The following is an 18,461-nucleotide window of genomic DNA, read 5'->3' as shown; positions in this document are numbered from 1 at the left end:
GCACAGAGCCAATTTCTAAAAGGATGTTCCAGAAACATTCCACCTGTTTCCATTTACTTAACAACATTCATTATTGGGTGCCTGCTATGTGCTAGGCACTGTCTTAAGAACCGGGAGAGAGAAACAAGCATACCAACAAAATTAATCAAACTTGTACAGTGCGGGACACTGTGATGTGTCCAGATCTCCCTTCGATGAAGTATTTACGGCCCTGGCTGCTGGGAGTGTAGTCAGCAGATGGCCCTCATCTGTCAGCTTCTTCTAGAATTGCCCCAGCTGCAGGGAGCCGCCTCACCCAAGGGCATGCCCTTTCCCAGGCATCCCACATTCAGTGGCTGGTGACCAAAGGGCTCAGAAGGCCTGGCCAGCTCAGCGCAGCTCTCAGGGGCTCTCTGGGTTCCGAAGCTCCCCGTGGGCTCTCACGGAGCTGGCGCTGCAGCTTCACTCCTCCCGTTGCTTCCTCACACTTCCCTCCCCCTTCTAGACTGTAGTGGCCACACCGACCCTTCCATAAACACAGGCAGACTAAACTCCATCTCTGTCTGCTTCCCAGAAACCCCAACCTGTGACAGCTGGAAACAGGAGTAGTCCAGGAGAAACCAGGCGCTGAAGTGGGGTTTGAAGCTGGGTCACTCAAACTCTGCTCCTCAGCAACAAAGACCCCATCACTCCTGGTAGGTGCTGGTCCAATTGTTCAAACTTTCATAGGCACTGACTTGGGATGATATACCTATGTAAGGGAATACGTTTGCTGGTGAGACGTACGGGTACTCGAAAAATAGGAAGGAAATACTAACTGAAAGGACAACAGAATCCAGCTAACTGGATTGTCATCTGGCAAAAGATAATGAAAAGATAAGAACAAGTAATCACCACTTGAAAGCTACTGTGAAGCCAGTGGGCCTCTGGAAACCTCCACAAAGGCCCTCATCTCTTGCAGCAGGAGGGCAGAAAAGCTGAGGGCCAGGGCATGCATGGAGTGGTTCGAGCAGCTGAGCTCCACAGAAGGTTAGACTCCCAATCCCCAATCTGGCAGGTCTGCTAGGCCAAGCTTAGGCCCTAGTTGGGAAAAATTGGACCCTGACACTGGGACGGGGTCATCGGAGGAAAATCTTAAATCTCCAGATTCCCCAGAACCCTGTGAACCTGCAGAGGTGGCCCAGCTCTCCCTGTTAGAGGTGCCCCCTCCTCTTGCTTGCGGGCAATGCAAAGTCCCCTCCCAGATCACAAGACACACACCCCTCAACATTGACCTCTACTTCCCGCTCCCACATTACAGGGAAATCATCACCAAACTTAGCTGGGGTCATGCTGTGTCCGGTGAGAGAGGAGAAGGGTAGGATCCTACGGGCGCTGCCAGACCTGCAGCACGTACAGGCTGGGGCCAGGCAGTCACGTACGGGGTTGAACACGGATGGTGCTTGAGCGAGGGAACCAAACAAGAGGTTGAATTAGACACAGTTTGTCAAGTTGGGAGCACTCTTTCAGAATATGGAATTTAATACCTTGGCAAGAACCCTAGGAGATGGAGAGATGTGCTACCAAGATGTCTCCTAGGGGCGTGGAAGAAGCAAAGACCCACCCTAAACCAGGCTGAAATGCCAGATTCGCCATGGCAGACCGCGGAAGAAGGAATTAAAAAGATCTCAAAAGTAGGCATGCTGGAATGGACACACTCTGCGAGGCCAAACCCAGGTGATCATGCTCCCTGAGAGAGTGTGGGGAGTACACCACTCACAAAGGCCTCTGGGACACACTGGGGAGGGGTGCCAGCCTCACTGCGATGTCCAGTGGTACCTCTCCTCTGCAGACCAGAGATGGTGTAGAGGGGTCTGCTACAGAACTGGGCAAGGGGGCAACAGAACTCTGAACCAGTAAAGGAAGGATCACAATGAGGTACTTAGCTGTCAGAATCCAAGAGGATGCAATTATTGGATAAGTGGCAAAGTCACAGGGCCACTGATCTGCAGAGAGTTATAGAGTCCGTTAATAGAACACAGGGTCCCTGGGGGCAAAATAGAAGAGCCAATACCAAGGGCGCTACTCAATTTGCATCACCAAAAGAAATCAAAGACGAATAATAAAGAGACTGAGGGCAGGAGCCCCAATAAGAAGCCATGATTCCTTGTTCCCTTTTCAGATCTGGAACCCATTGCATGAAGACGAAGCCATGTGCCCACAAGTGAGAATCCTGCAACACTACGGCAAGCATACCCAGCAATAATTCCCCGAGTCCTTCCCCAGAAGGAATTGCACCGTGCCCTGGGGAAAAGGAAACATCCAAACCTTTTGAAACCTGTTGGGCACAGGATTTGAGTTCGCTTTGCTATCTGGAGACCCATTGTTATCGCCGTCCCCTGGTGGAGGGGGACATAGGGAAAACATGTTAGCAGCGGAGTCCTGGCCAAAGTCTGCCGCACATCAGCTCCACTGGATTCCAGACACTCTGGGGATAATCTCCCCGGTCCTCCCATGGATGTCAGTGTTGGTATACTGGGAAACTGACACATTGAGTCCCTTACCCACGGAGTAAGACATACCCTAATGGGGGTGGCCAAGTGGAAGCTTCTGTAACTGCCCCTCAAATCAAGATAGAAAATGAGCAATAATATTGTATCCCAGGGAGATAAAAAATAGTTCTTTTAAAGATCTAAGAGATGCAAGGGTGGCAGTTCCTATCACATCTCCATTTAACCCACTAGTGTAGCCCTGCACAAAACTAGATGCACCCCGGAAAATGACAGTGGATGCCTCAAACCCAACCAAGCCGTTGCCCCAATTGCAGCTTCCATATCAGATGTAGTGTCCTCACTAGAGTAGACTTATATGCTCTCAGGAACAAGGTCTGCAGCTTTTGACGCAGTGAATGTATTCTTTTCTTTCACAATCAGCAAAAGGATCAGAAACAGTTCTGGGATGAACAATAGTATACGTTTACAGGTTTTCCCAAGTGCTTTGTTGACACTCCCACCCTCAGTCATAACACAGTCAAAGTGATCCACCATCAGGACGTCTCACAGAATGTCCCATTGATCCTCTCCATCAATGACATGATGCTAAGAAGATCCCCTGGGGAGGTGGAGGCTTCGATGAGACACAATAGGAGTGGTCCTACCCACCATCACCCCAAATGACCTATTGGAGAATGTGTGCTGCCTGAACAATGCAATTCTAGGCTCTGAAATTTTGAAGATCTTGGTTCCCAAAGGGGACACTCCCACCAGAAGACACAGAGAGAATCCCACTTAATCACAAGCTGCTGTTGACCCCTGGGCTCTTCAGACACCTGTGCCAAGGGTCCAGAGGCGAGAAGAGCAGTCCCCATCCTTGCAGGGTGATTGACCCTGATCATCAGGAGGAGGTGAGGCTGCTCTTACACAAGGTGGGTCAGGGGAATGTGTGTGGCAGCCCAGTGAACTGCCGGGGCCCTCTGGGCATTCCCTTGCCCAATTATGTTGGAAAAAGGACAAATGCAGCAACCCTGGCCTGCGACCAGAGTCCAGACCAGAAACTCAGGCCTTCAGACCCTTTAAGGGTAAGGGTCTGGGTAATAGCCCCAAGTAAGCCATTCAGACAGCACAGTGCCGTCCGAGGCTGAGGGCAGTCAAGAGCGGACAGCGGAGGAGGTGGATGATGACCATCAGCTGGGGCTCTGAGACCAGCTGCAGCAGCAGGGGCCACAGTGCAGGTCACTAACCTTCCTCTTGTAAGTTTCCCTCAGGAAGGAAGGCCCACAGCAACCCTGTGGGAGCTGCGCCCTGAACTATTTGAAGAAGTGGCTCTGGACAGCCTCAAGGAGAGACAGTGGTGGACAAATGACTCACTGCCAAGATCCCCTTCCAGGAGGGGCTTGTGGCCGCAGCTTCTGGGAGTTCAGCAGACAGCCTCCAGATGTCAGTTCCTTCCAGAATTGTCTCAGCTGCAGGGAGCTGCCTGAACCAGCGTCATGCCACACCCAGTGACTGTTGACAAAGGAGCATAATGGCCCTGCCATCTCAGCCCAACTCTGGACAATGCCGAAAGGCCAGTCTGGCTCCAGAGCTCTCTGCAGCGACTGTCGTTGGGCCCATGTGGCACTTGACTTCTCCCTCTTCCCTATTCTCTTTCCTTCCCCTCCTTGCCCCAGGTGTTGATTCCTAAAGCATTCCCTAATATACCTCCTGCACATGAACCTCCATCTCAGAGCCCACTTCCTGGGGACCCACCTGCACCACTTAGGGAGCCGGACACTGTTCTGAGCACTCTGTGAGCACCTGTTCATTCACTCCTCTAAACAACCCCGCCCGGATGAGGACACAGAGCTTAAGTAGCTTGTCCGTGGCCACAGAGTCAGTAAGGGTGGACCATTGATGAGCATAGCCAGGCGGGCTCCAGAGCCCATGCTCCCAGGATCCTGGTCCCCAGTGTTGGGAGCTCGGGTGCACTGGGAGAGGAGGAGGGGCAGGAGAGAATTTAATTGACCTGGGCAGAAGAGGCATGTCTGTCAACGCCCCCTCAGAGTGGAAGCCTGACAGCCAAGCTGTAGGCCTCAGACCCAAAATTTTCTAGAAAGTCAAAAAAGGATGAGCTCAGTGCAGGGCATGGAGGTCCCCCATGATATGAGAGAAGGTGGGCTTAAGCTAGCCTGGACAGAGAATTCGACCTGGACACGCTCTCATGAGGCCTTCCAGAAGGTTCTGCTGCTAAATGGGTAATTTTCACTCTGTCTAAACAGTCCTAAGCATGAAGGGCGACTGCATCAGCCCCTCAGGTGCGTTGCATGGAGCACCACCCAGGACAAGACGCTGGGCACAGGGCTGTCAGGGGGACCTCCTGGCCCCACTGTGGAATTGGACCCTGGCTGCACGGGAAGCCCCCCGCCAGGCTAACCTCCACTCATGCCTCAGGGCCAGATGACTGCCTCAGGGCCGCCTGCACGAAGGAGGAGCCGTCCAGGTTCCCCGCCACCCACCGCTGGCCCCAACAACTATTTGCATTGAGCTCCGATTCCCCACCACCTGTTCGTAGGTGCCCCTCAGGCAACCCAACACTCATACCTCTTAAAACTTTCAAGTTTCATTCATACACTCCTAAACGATGAGTCTTGGCACATATCCATTTTGATCAATTATCTGCTAATTCAGTCACTTTTGCTTCCTTTCTGCATTAAGCAGATATCCAATGAGAGACAGCTCCCTCCGTCCTGGAGCGAACAGTCGGGTATTGGAGACAGCAGTGTGCACAGAGAAGTTAAATGCGGTGATGGGGAAATGACTGCACAGGGTTCCCGTCCTCCTGCAAGATGCAGAGTGCTCTTTCCCAGCCGCTGGCTTCTTCAGTATCCTGTCCCAACTTTATTTCCCATCCCTGGTCAGTAGAGTCTCCAGTTGTCACCGTTGTGACTTGACTATCCTGCATCCTACCTTCTCAATGTTTCCTTCGTCATCATAGTCTTCTTCCTAAGCGGACACCCCCTTGCCATTGCCCCCACCCCAGCCCAACCCCTGCCCTCTGGCCCTGACAGCCCTCCTGCTCCAGCTCTAGGTCCTCAAAAACTGACCGCCGGCCCTCGGGGCAGCTGGCCGCACCTGGGCCCCCCCGGGAAGGGCTGTCTTGCTTAGACTCTCAGCTCTCCTGCTCAGCTGGCCCGTCCTTGCCAGGGATACTCGCTCCTTCCCTAGCTGCTCCCCACCCCAGGCCCTACTCCTGGTCTCTGAGTCTGGCATCTGCAGGACCCCAAAACAGGAAAAGAGAAGGAAGACTAGCCACCCACCACACCTCCCACCAACTCCTTCTCTAATTCAGTTCTAACGTGGAAATTTCCCTTCACCCACCGCTCTAGGTCTGCTCCTTCCAGCTGTGTTCTCAGGAGGGAAGGCAGGGGCGTTTCTGTTGGTCTTAGTGTCCCACAAGGAATGGAAAAGAGGAAGAGAGGGAGAAGAGAAAGAGAGGGAGAGAGAGATTAAGACGTATATTCAGCTGGCACTATCCAGAGATGACATAAGTATTCAAAAAACATAAAAGAAAACAAAACAGAGGTAAGAAGAGTTTGCTGAGCTGGACTCGGCTCAGAGACACCCGTGGGCTCCCCCCTTCTCGTCCTCCCAATCTCCTTACCCTGTGGACTGCAGTCTGCAGCCCCCTCTCTCCCACAACACCCCTTTGGGACTTTCTGGGGCCTCCAGGTACCTCCAGCCATCACTGGGGACTTCCACCTCATTAGCTAGGCCGCTCTGCTATAGGCTTGCACATCGCAAGCCGTCTGCCCGACATCGCTTCATCCCCAAGGCACTAAAACCACGTGACCTTCCAGGGCTCCCGCTTGCAGCCCCTGATTCTGACACAGAGCCATCGCCTCTCTGTCACCCTGGCCTTTGCTGAATTCCTGGCAGCGACCATCTGTCTCGTCAATCTCATTATTGCAGAATCCATCAAACTCTCTTCCACACCAAAAATGATAGCTAAGGACGTTGTATTAAATTGTCAGCCCCACCCAGCTTTTCCCAAAAGACTTTCACTCTCCATTAATTTATTCTTTTACTCTCTCATTTAAGAAAGAGGTAGGAAGAGCCCATCACGTGTCAGGCACTGTATCTGACACTGGAGATTCAGTGACCAAGGTGGATGCAGTCCCTGCAGTCCAGGAGTCCGTTACTGGAATAATCCACTAAGTCACTGCCCGTGAATCAAGAGTTAGTCCGGAGAAAAAGCAGGGTCCTGAAAATTCAGTCTCTCTCCTTGTCAAGAAGCAAGCCCCAGCATTTCCCAGCTCGAGTGTGTGCATACGTCCCCTCACAAAGCCAGCCTGGGTCCCACCCCTTGGAGCAGAGAGGATTTGAGCCCACAGGGAGAAGGCTGGCGGGGACAGCCGCTGGCCTCAAGGGCAGGCAGGCAGAGACACCGCTGCAAATGGGCTTCAGCAAGGAGGAGGGTGCTTCCAGCCCGTGGTTGAAAAGGTCGCTGTTTTATTTGGGGGAGAGGGGCTGAGGCTGCTCAGGAGGGAAGTTATTTATTCCCCACTCCAGCACTCCCCTTGAGATACATCTGGGAAAAAAACAAAAACCAAAAACAAAAAAACAACTTTCTTAGTCCTTTGGTGAATCCCAAGAGGGCCTGGGAGAATGTGGGCTCCAAGCGGAGTTTCTGCTCCCACGGCATCCACGGAGGCCTCCTCGGGAGCCCAGAGCGCACCTTCCCCCAGCAGGCAATAAACAGCCAGAGCACAGGCAATTTCCTTTCAAATTAAGAAATACAAATATTTCCGGCATGAAGAAAGCCCGAGCAGCAACTCAGAAAGTATGCGGTTAAGTCCCTCTTATCAATTTACAATATAAAAACATCTCATGCATATAAAAGTGAATGTGGGGAGCGGCGGACTCACAACCATTCCTGGGTGTTTTTCTGCACCCAGGTTAGTACATATTTACACGTCGAATGCACACAGGATTATGCCGGGGCCAAATCCTGAAAGAAAACATGCGGTAAATGGTTACTTTAATAAGTCCTGATCCATTGAAAGGAAATAAAACCTGAGTATTAATGAGATATAATTATATATTTAAAATCTTTTCCCTTGTGCAGTATATAGGATTAACGCCAGTAAACTCACAAACTGCAACATTCCACTCCATTTACATCTGCAATGATTAGAGATAGTTTGAACATCTGGCATATAATCTGTGATAGAAAACAGCATTCTGCACTTTAATGGACGTCTGGAGGCTGCACGTATCTGATTTTATTTCTTTGTGTTAACTCTTTGCTGGGAGAGAAGATTCTGCTCCAGGACGCCTCTCTTTCTCCTCTGCACGCGGCCTCCGCACTTCCCAGGTTCTCGCCATTTGCCACTTGCTCTTTACATCTTCAGCGTGGCCTCAAAATGGAAGCCACCAGATTTGTCAAAAGTTATTTATACACTGCACAGTTGAGCAGCATTAATATCCAGATTTTAAAACCTTTAAGAACTTCGACCAATGAAAACGAGGGAAATTTCCTCATTATCGGTGAAATCAAAAACATTAAAATGAAGAAGCATTCACGTTTTCATTGCCATTTCAAAGGCACCATGCGTGCTCTTGATGTGGTTCTGTTTCACAATCGTGTACATGGTAACTTGCCCGTCACAGCTGAGGATTCCAGTACTGGTACGTTTTTGTGCCTCTTAAGTGTGAGAAGGTAAGAACGTCTTTGACTGGCACAGGCTTTCAAGGAAAAAGTTAGATGATTTTCCCGGTTCGCGGAGGGTGTGTTTAGCCCCAAGCTAAACAAGGAAGGTTTTAGTCCTGCTGCATTTCTACAGGGAAAAGGAAGATCGTTTGCTGAAATGAAAAGTTAGTGACAGCACTAACTTTTGCCTTATTTATTGAAATATTAGCTAATGCCAACACCTAGGGAAACCTAGAAATTAGACTCAACGAACAGTAATGAAGAATGATTGACGTGCGGCCTCGGCGAATCGGACGCTGCTGCAGGGAGAGCGCGGCGCTGCAGAGGGCCTGCCGGGGAGCGCTCCCGAGGCTCGCCGCGGTATGAGAACATGCATGGAAATGCGCCAGTGGTAAGTGAATTTGGGGGTGAAATAATCATTTTCATGCCTCGAATTTAATGGCTGGTGCTGAATGCTGTAATAAAGGCCGTAGTTACTGCTCATAACTACAGGTGTAATAAGGCGAGATACTGGGCCTTCAGACCCTTGCAGCCATAATTCATGTGGGAATTAAGAAGTCTTAATGAGTCGAATGTGTCACTTGGGACCTCAGAAATATAGTCCTTAGGAAAGAGGAGAGCAGAAAGGACTCCCCGGCATTGAAATCACGAGGAGAGCCATTAAAGACAGCCACACAGGCTTTTCTCCGTCTGGGTTTCTCCAACTTGGTGACTCTGCACTGGGCTCATGGTTGCCCTTCATCCCAGATTTTAAGCTCTTTGAGGGCAGACTCTGGCGATTTGCCTCTGCTAGATCAATGATTCTTCATTAAGGGCAAACGTGCCCCCTAGAAGATATTTGGCAATGTCTGGAGACATTTTGATTGTCACAACTAGGGCGCCTTACAAGCAGAGGCTGAGGCTGCTGCCCCATGCACAGGGCGGCCCTGGGACAGAGACACCAGGCCTATGATGTCAAGAGTGCCACTCTGATGAAGCCCTGGGTGAATGGTCCTGTGGAAAAATTCTCCCAGTTCTCAAGGACACTCCCTTTCAAAGGCAGATTCTGTCTGGACTCTGTGGGTGACAATAGAAGCCACAGCCATCCTGAAGGTACTAGATTGAAGTACATCCCTAACCCTGGCCCATGACAGATCCAGTAAGTTGAATTGGGAGCCACAGAACTCCTGATACAGTTGCCTTTATTAATTTGCTCCCAAATAGTTTGGAATTAGTGGCAATTCAGATAAGGAGCAGACAGATTGTGCCTCGCTGTGTCTGTGCACAAAGGATTTGCTGAGCTTGAGCTCTGTGCACAGACCCTGTGGGGCACCATTTTTAGAGCCTTTTAAGACAAGCGGCTTTCCAGTGTCTCGGCCCCACCCTGGGGATGCCAGCATTTCCCGTGCTGGCCACAAATGGTCCCCGGCCCTTCAGGAGAGCCGGTTCAGCAGGACACCCACTTGTCCACACTCTGTAGCCATTAGCGCCAGTCGCTGAGCATACTCGGATTTAATGAGAGGCTTTGTCTGAAACAATCCTTGAATTCTGTTTTTATCCCCGTTAAAAAATCTGACTGGTGTTCAGATTGGAAAACCTTTACGGTAGTAGTGTTAGCATAGTATAACCGAGTAAAGAGGTTCCCCATCCCCAGTTCTCGACCTTAATGTAATCCAGATGTCAAGTCAACTTCAGCCCCAACCCCAGCCTCGTGACCTGGGGCGAGTCCAGAATCCTCTCCCGGAGTCCCAGGCCTGGGACTCCAACTTCCGGCTTCAGCCCAAGTCAGGAGCTGCTGGAGTCTCTGTATTTCCACCCCGTTTCTACCATGAGCCAAACCCTCCTGTTCCTCTTAAACTCCCTTCCCCTCCCACCCGCAGCTTCAGGGGGCTTTGCTAAAGATTCAGGAGGAGTAGGGTGGAGGGGGCGGGAGCAGAGGGGATACTCAATACTGGATTTCCCCCTTCTGTACAAGTCTCCCAGCTGCCCACCAACATGGTCTTCCCCTCTTCCCTTATCGCCAGGACGCCTCTCTGCCTCTATTTCATTGACAGGCCAGCAGCTCAAATAAATAAATGCATAAATCAACCCTAGGACTTTGTTATGTGAAGCAAGTTAGCCCCCTCTCCCCTGATTCTGGCCCCAGTGCCAGGGCATTGGTCGGTGCACAGACCTATTCTTTCTTTTTTAATGTTTTTTAAATTATATTTTTATTTTTTTTGCTTGAGGAAGATTGGCCTTGAGCTAACATCTGTGCCAGTCTTCCTCTATTTTGTAGGTGGGCCACCACAACGTGGCTTGATGAGCAGCATGTAGGTCCGTGCCTAGGATCCAAGCCCTTGAACCCCGGGCCTCCGAAGCAGAGCACACAAACTTAATCACTGTGCCACTGAGCGGCCCCATGCAGGGACCTGTTCTTAAGTTCAATAGCTGTCCCACCGTCCAGGCCGACTTCTCCAAATGTTAGTCACCAGACAAGGGACAGTTATTTCCTTGCTGATGAGAGTTGTGCCACCCCAACCCCTACAAACACACATCTTTAGAAGGAAAAAGCAACCTCATTCACTTTTATGTTTAAATACTTTATCTGTATTTTATCAAAATATGGTTGGTAAGAGGGGCCGGCCTGGTGGCAAAGCAGTTAAGTTCACAGGTTCCGCGTCAGTGGTCAGGTTCTCCAGTTCAGATCCCGGGTGCAGACCTACACACCGCTTGTCAAGCCATGCTGTGGCAGGCATCCCACGTGGAAAATAGAGGAAGATGGGCACAGATGTTAGCTCAGGGCCAATCTTCCTCAGCAAAAAGAGGAGGATTGGTGGCAGATGTTAGCTCAGGGCTAATCTTCCTCAAAGAAAAAAATTTAAAAACTTTTAAAAAATATAGTCGTAAGACTTACTCTGAGGTCCACCCTTCCCAAAACTGGGTCAGGTGACATCTTATGGTCTGTTCACCTCAGCTAAGTGCCTTGTCTTTCCTTCCTAGCAGACGTCACCTTTGATTAGCGACTGGCACGAGTCTGATTATTCGATGGCAGGTGTCTCTCCCATTAGGCTGTAAGTTCTCGGAAGGCAGGGACGATGCTTTTTTGCTGACCCCGGCACAGTGTCTGACACATACAGCTCAGAAGTGCATAAGTGTGCGCGGGGAGACACAGGGATGTTTTAAGGGACCAGGTCACATCACAGCCTTTCAACTTTTCCACAACCTTGGGGTACGTGTGTGAGAGTGTGTATGTGTGGGTGTGCGTATGTGTGTGGGCAGGACCTGAGAAACTTGATACACTCTCATCTGTTAAGATTCCTAGACACAGTGGCCTTGCACATGCCCAGAAGCTGGGGATGGAGCAGGTGGCCCCTTATTTGGGTCGCTTCTCACTGGGTGGTCTGGAACCAGGCGTTTTTATTGAAACCTGCTGGGTGAGTGCAACAGGGGCTCCACAAAACTTCCCTTCTGGAGATTCCCTTCCTTTTCTGTACGCCCCCGTCCCCCCCACCTCGACCCCCGATGTCCCAAGGTCTCCTCCTCCACCCAAGCTCCAATCTCAAGGGCTGTTCTCCAGGACAGAAAAGCACTTCAGCAGCTCAAAGACCCTAGGGGAAGGATACAGAGTTGGCGCAGCACATGTCAAGACTCTCTTTGGAAGGCGTTGGGCCTGGGGTGGCTGCTCCTCGCATCCTCAGGTCTCACCGGCACCATAGTTCAGACCTTGTCGTCCAGGTGAAAGGCCAGCCTCAGGACCAGGGCTGCTCCACCCTCAGGGGACAGGACTTTCTACCTTGGTCTTTCCACAAGTGTCTTTTCCCCAGCCTCCCTCCCTGCTACTTTCTTCCACACAACCGGGCCCAGAGGCAAGAGCTCTCACGTTGACCATGCATGGGACCAGCCTCCTGAGCTCTGTCTGGGGCAGGCAGTGGCATTCAAAGACACAAGGGCTCTTCCCTCTCTGGCTCTCAAAGATGGTGTCTGCGGTTGATTTCATCCATCCTTTCATTCAAAACAAAATAGTTATGAGTACCTAGTCTGTGCCAGGCCTTAGGCCATGGGGCAAACATAGTTGAGGCATTGTCCGTCCCCTGGAAGGAAAGAGCACATACCCAGACAACTGACATTACCCAAAAGAGGTGTTACGTGTCCAAGGGGGAGGTGACAGGGACCCTAGGGTGCATTCTGGCTGAGCATCCAGAAAGGCTTCCCGGAGGAGATGGCCCTGCTCTTGGCCCTAAAGGTCTTGTAGAGTCGAACCCAGAAGACGGGGAAGGAAGCAAGCCAGGCAAGGCAAACCAGCCTCACCTGTCAATCAGACCTGTCCCGCCTGGACTCTGAGATTTACCCAGATGATAAAGCTCTTTCCACAGTCCACTCTTTGTTTTCAATTAAACTAGGGGATTTTCTCTTTTATTCACTTGTTAAACACTGATCTTGAGCCAGTGAAGGGCTGATTCTTTCAAGGGTCTGGGAAGTGGTGGGAACTGTAGAACGGCCCAGAAAGAGGGCCAGGCAGGGGCGGAATGAGGACGCTGTGGGGCGGGCGGTGGGGCTGAGGCGTGGTGTGGAGGGAGGCCAGGTCAGAGGTGACGCCAAGCTTGGAGGCGAGGCAGGACTCAGCCCCAGGGGCGCGTGCCTGAGGCTGACCTCTGCAGTCTTGAAGCCCCTCCTCCACGCACTCATCTCAGAGTCTCAGGAACACGACAAACTTCATGCTTCTGGAAGCATCACTGTTTGAAAGTGGCTCCAGGCGCAGAGAGAAAAGGGGCTCTCCCGTGTTGGCCATTGCAGCTAGATTTCTCCGGAAAAACGACTTGACTCGTTTTGGTTTTATACCCATCCTATTTCCAAAGGGATTTGAGGCAGCTTCTCATAAAAATTGGTATACCTATTTACACAGGCTGGTTAAAATACGGATAAACCTTAAAGCTTGAAGCCAGATGAGAAGTGGGAAAGCCACCTCCGCCGCCTGCCCCAGCCCCTCCCCTTCCGGGGGCTTGGTGCCTGTGACTCTTCCAGGACTCATCTCCAGGGGACCCCTTTGTAGACGAGCTGGGCCAGCACACTCTCCCTATCTCATAGCTGAGCCGCTGAGAAGCTAAGTGATGGTCACAGGTCCAATTAGGGGTGGAGCTGGAGCAAGTGCCCAGGACACGGATTGTCCTTACTCCTCCCACTTCCTTCCAGGAATGTTTGCGGACAGACACAGAGGGCTCTTCGAGCTTCAGTGCTGCCTCCATGCACAGATATTCCAAAATGACTGCGCTTCACTCGGAGCAAGCTGCCTGTGAGGAAGTGGGCATTTGCACCTTTCAAGTAAGGGCTCCCGGTGTCCTTAATTTAACTCCTGAGGACAGACCTTTCTGCATGTGCGGAACATCGTGGATGAGGCAGTGGGCACTCAACTTGCCCTTCCTGGCAGGCCTGCACTGGGGCCTGGCAGCCCTTGAAGGGCTGACTTCTGCCTTCTCATCTGTCAGGCAGGTTTGTGAGTGGGATGCCGGTTTCTCTTCCATTTTATCTGCTCATCCTTCCTGGACTTCACTGCAACGGTCACTGGAACTTCCCCATAGGGCCTACCACAATCCTTAGGAGAAGAACAGAGGATTTGACCATGGACCAGTGAAAAATACACGTGCCCTCCCCTGGGGATAGTACAGGGAGAGCGCAGGCTGGGAGTGGCTGTGCTGTCTTGCTTTTTAGGTCCAGTTCGGTTCTCAGAATATCCAGACAACAGATACAAGCTGATGTCTGTGGAGGGCCAGGCAGATTGAGAGCAAACACCTAGCTGTCTAAATATGCATCTTTCTGCATTACTTACGAATCGCCCCATGGAGACTCTGGTAACCTAAGGCTGATGCCCAGGAGGCTGGGGTCCCAGGCACAGTCGAGAAGCAGGACACACTTTGGGGGCCGCGTGAATTCAGTGCCCACTTATCGTCAGAAGAATCCCAGAAGAAACAGAAATGAACATTTGTGCATTTTTTTCCATGTACTGAAATTATCCTTTTTTTTTCTTCTAGAGAAACAGCACTCCCACACCTTAAGGGAGGGAGCCCGAGACAGAGTGGTATCTAATGCAAATCCATTCTAAGAAGGTTGTGGGGGCCATCTGGTGTCCAATGCAGACAGGGCCTGCGGGGAGATGAATCGGAGGATGGGAGACAGGGCGAGGGGTGAGGGGGAGAGGATGACTCCTTCTCATCCATGTCAAAAGACAGCCCATCAGGAGGGTTCGAAGGGAGGGAGGGAATCACCTTATGTTGTGGGAAGCAGATCAAAGCAGAAAGGATAATGTCTCCATAAGAGAAGGGTGAGCAGGAGCGTGCTGTTGATGAAGGGAGCCTGGGGGAGGTGGAGGCCAAGCCAGACCTAACGACTGTCTGGGTGGGCTCCTTCAAAGAAAGAGCAAATCCTTGCACCAGTTGTGCAGGCTGCAGGCGCGCAGGGACACCAACGCTTCCCGCGAGTTATCCCTCTGGGCTTTGTTCCCTCAAAAATGCAGTCCCCACCACGGGCTCCCTATGCGGAGCTGAAATACTTCATCAAATATTTGGAATGTGTAATTAAATATCTAATGCCAATTAGCAAATTACTAATGAAATAATCAGGGGCTTTTATGGTTTATAGTTCAGCTCAAATTTTAATTCTAAGTGGTTATTGATTCTAAATAGAATAGAATTGGAGTTGCAAAACATTATGTATATGGATATGAAATGGGAAAGAGAAAGCAGGTTGCAGGGCTGAGGTGGTGAACGCTGAGAGGCACTCATCATTGTGATGCTCCGGCACACGTGTGGGGAGCTGGGGGAGGACATGCGGTCGTCTGTCCATCACCACTAGTGGAATCAGCCAAGAGACATGGAGGTTCGCCATGGAGGGCCCAGGGCCTGTGGCACATGCTTCCCATTGTGGTGTGACAGGTCATCGCTGTATGATTACAGAGCAGGGAAAGGCAGGACACCTTACTATGCTCCCTGGAGAGCCTGCTTCACCAGCCTTCAGGGGTGAGCAGCAGGGGCTGGAGTATGGACGTTCTGAGGCTGCCTTTCTCCTTCAGGCTGGAAGGTGACAACTGCAATCTTGGGAATTTTCATTTGTGAGAGAGCAGACTTCAAAGAAACCTTCACTTGACTGTAACTTTGGGCTGAGGTACAAGGGTACAAGGTGTGCAGGGGCACACGGTTACCCATGGGTGTGGGGGTGCATGGCTACCCATGAGATATGGGGGTGCATGGTTACCCATGGGTGTGGGGATGCATGGTTACCCAGGGGTTATGGGAGTGCATGGTTGGTTACCCAGGGGGTGTAGGGGTCCATGCTTACCCATGCGGTGTGGGGGTGCATGGTTACCCAGCGGGTGTGGGGGTGCATGGTTACTTTTGGGGGCCGAGACACAAAAGAATATTTCTATCAAGGTTGTTGAGAGAAGCATAAACCACTTATGAAAGTAACTTCTTTCAATGCCCTTCTCCTTTTGTATGGAAAATAAAGTGCTAATCACACTGATTTTAAATATTGAAGCAAATTCCTTAACGTATCTTCTTGACAGATTGTTAAAGAAGCTAAAGTTACTGAAAAGTGTGAAATATAATGCAATTTCACTTTTATAAGAAATATTTTTCCACCAATCTTATTTGCCCCATTCCATATCTAATAAGATGTATTATCATTGTTACCAATAATAGTCACCTCTGTCGCCCTTAATTGTTTACTCTGTGCAGACCCTATTCCGGGAACTCCGTCACCCATGCTAGGCCTTACCACCTTCACCCACAACCCTCTGGGATATACGTCAATATTGTGATTATCTCCATTGCACAGACAAGGAAATTGAGACTGGAGACTTTCAACGACTTGACTAAGTTTGTGGAGCTACGATGTGCCGGAGTCAGGCTTAGAACCCAAGCCCGTCTCACACCAGCAGTGGGACTTTTCCTGCTGCCACCTGCCGTGGTAGGTGTTCACACAGCAAACCCACCGACAGTGTGGGGACAGCCTGGTCAGGACTCACACAGCCTCGTTCCTGGGCAGGTTTTCAGTCAAGTTAAACACAGCGAGTCAAAAGGTCATATCTTGGGGCTCTTTGGAAGGCACAGAAATCCCAAAGAAAGCATGGTGAAGCAGAGGCGGAACCCCAAGGTCGGCCTGGACCCTCAGTCCTCCAGCTACTCAAGCTGGTCCTCCATGGCTGACGACAAATGAGGGGCTTGCCTCCTGGCTGTACCTGCTCCAGCTCCCACCTGGGCCAGGCCAGAGAGGAGGACCTGGCTGCCCTTCTGCAGCCTTCAGCAGCATCTGGGAGCAAGAGGGAAGACGCGCTGCGTACAGCTCAGGAGTGATTTAAACACTCTTCCAGCTCAAAGGGGAATCTTGGATTTCATTAATTAATACATCAATAGAAGCCAATGGAGAAAAACATGTCTTGTTATCTGGCTTCTCAGATGCTAGACATGGGCTCATTAGCCTTAAGCATATCAGCCCGATAACACTATTTATTCCATACAGAATAATGATCTACTCTAAGGGAATGCCGCAGTGAACCGGAAGGCCGAGTCCATCCATTATCGCCACTCGCCCCCACACGCATGTGCATTAGTGCCAGCCGCCATAGAAAGGCCAGCACGTGGCACACGACTTTTCACAACAGCCCTGCAGAGAGGAGCACACGTAACCTGGCCAAGGCCACACATCGATCAGGAGGCAGAGCTGGGATTCAAATCTGGGTCAGACCAATGAGAGAAGCTGAGTTGTTTCTAAGGTTCCACGCAGATACTCGCAGAGCAAGACTCAACGCGGACTCCCACCTGGTAGAGAGGGGAAAGCAACACAAGGACAGGAAGAGGCAGCCGGTCGCCCATGTGTACTTGTCACTGACCACTGTCTAATAAGGATAAACACGGTAACAGATTGTGCCTTGGTTGTTATTTCTGTTTTAAATGACATAGTCTGTTTAATGGCAGTGTCCTTAGGAGGGGCCATTAGAACCATAATGCAGTCCTAAACCAGTCAGCCTTGCAAGCCAATGTGCAAAATAAGCATAATGGGTTATTTGCTTAGGCTCACAGAAGGTAATCGGAGATGCCAAGGGCCCCTGGCAGAGAAAGCAGCCATCAGTTAAGAGATGACCTACGAGTGGACAAAGGGGTTCTCTAACCCGTGCTGACTGGTGGTCAGTGGGCAGGACTGCCCGTGTCACCAGGCCTGCAGTTCTGGGATTGTAAATGTAGGACCCATAACTGCAGGGCAGGACGCCTCCAGGAAGTTCTGCTTCCATGCCACTGGCAGCCTCCTCCTCCTCCTCCCCTTTCTGACCCTGGAAACCCCAAAAGAGCTCCCAATTCACCAAACTACACAGACCGTGGGTCCAGTCAGCCATCTCTCGATCCATCAGTCAGCCCCACAGCGAGCACTCGTTGATTCCTCCTCCTATGCTGGGTACCCCAAGGATGCACAGGAAGGGTGATTCCAGAGCCTGGTCCCCGGGGTCCTCTCAGTGCGGGGAGGCCAGGTTAGAGCCAAGACTGGCTGTCGTCACATGCTGGGCCAGCCATGCAGCTCAGAGGAGGAGAGACCACTGAGGCCCACGGGAGCCAAGGAGGGCTCCAGGAGAAGGGAGGGTCTTGACGGAACCTTGAAGGGTTGCTGGTGGGGGCAGCATGGACAAGAAAGAACTTCTTGGGGAGGCTGACTTTGGGGACACTGACTTGAGAGCATGGAAGAAATACAGCAGGCGGTCCCGGGGCGCAGGCCATGAGGCTGAGTGGTCAGAGGAACATTCACTAAGGGGTTCAGTTGTCCCATCTCTGGCAGCAAGGACCCACCCCTAGAGCAGGGAGGGGGGCACCCGCCATGATCACACACGCCACCCATCGCTGAAACGGCCTCGTTACACACAGGAGGGCAGATGTTCTGGGAGAGCGGCTGTTTGCACCTTGGTAATGGGCCTTTAATAGCACTGGTGAGTAGACTCGGTCACTTCTGCACAGGCCGCCAGGAGCCGTTTGGCTGTCACTGAAAGCGCTATATACTGCCCAGTGAATTACCAAAAAGAGACACCAATACCACTTCCCTTCTCATGGTGATGGCCCAAGGAGAGCGCCATGATATTGGACAGCGACAGTGGGCAGCATCACGTGCTCACAGCAGGCTGTTCCCACTCCCAACAGCAAAAGAAGCCCAGACGAGGGCCTCCTCCGCGGGCAGGGGGGGCGGGGGGCGTGGGCCACAGGAGTCACTACAAATCATAGTTTTCTCAAATTAATAAAAAGCAACAGTCCACACTCAAGACTAACAGCTTGTAAAATTGGATTTCTAGAAGATAGAAGGGGAGAGGAGGCCAACACTGGTCA

Source organism: Equus przewalskii, chromosome 9, assembly GCF_037783145.1.
Source record: "Equus przewalskii isolate Varuska chromosome 9, EquPr2, whole genome shotgun sequence".
In the NCBI taxonomy this organism is placed as follows: Eukaryota; Metazoa; Chordata; class Mammalia; order Perissodactyla; family Equidae; genus Equus; species Equus przewalskii.
Note: the sequence above shows the minus strand (reverse complement) of the source record.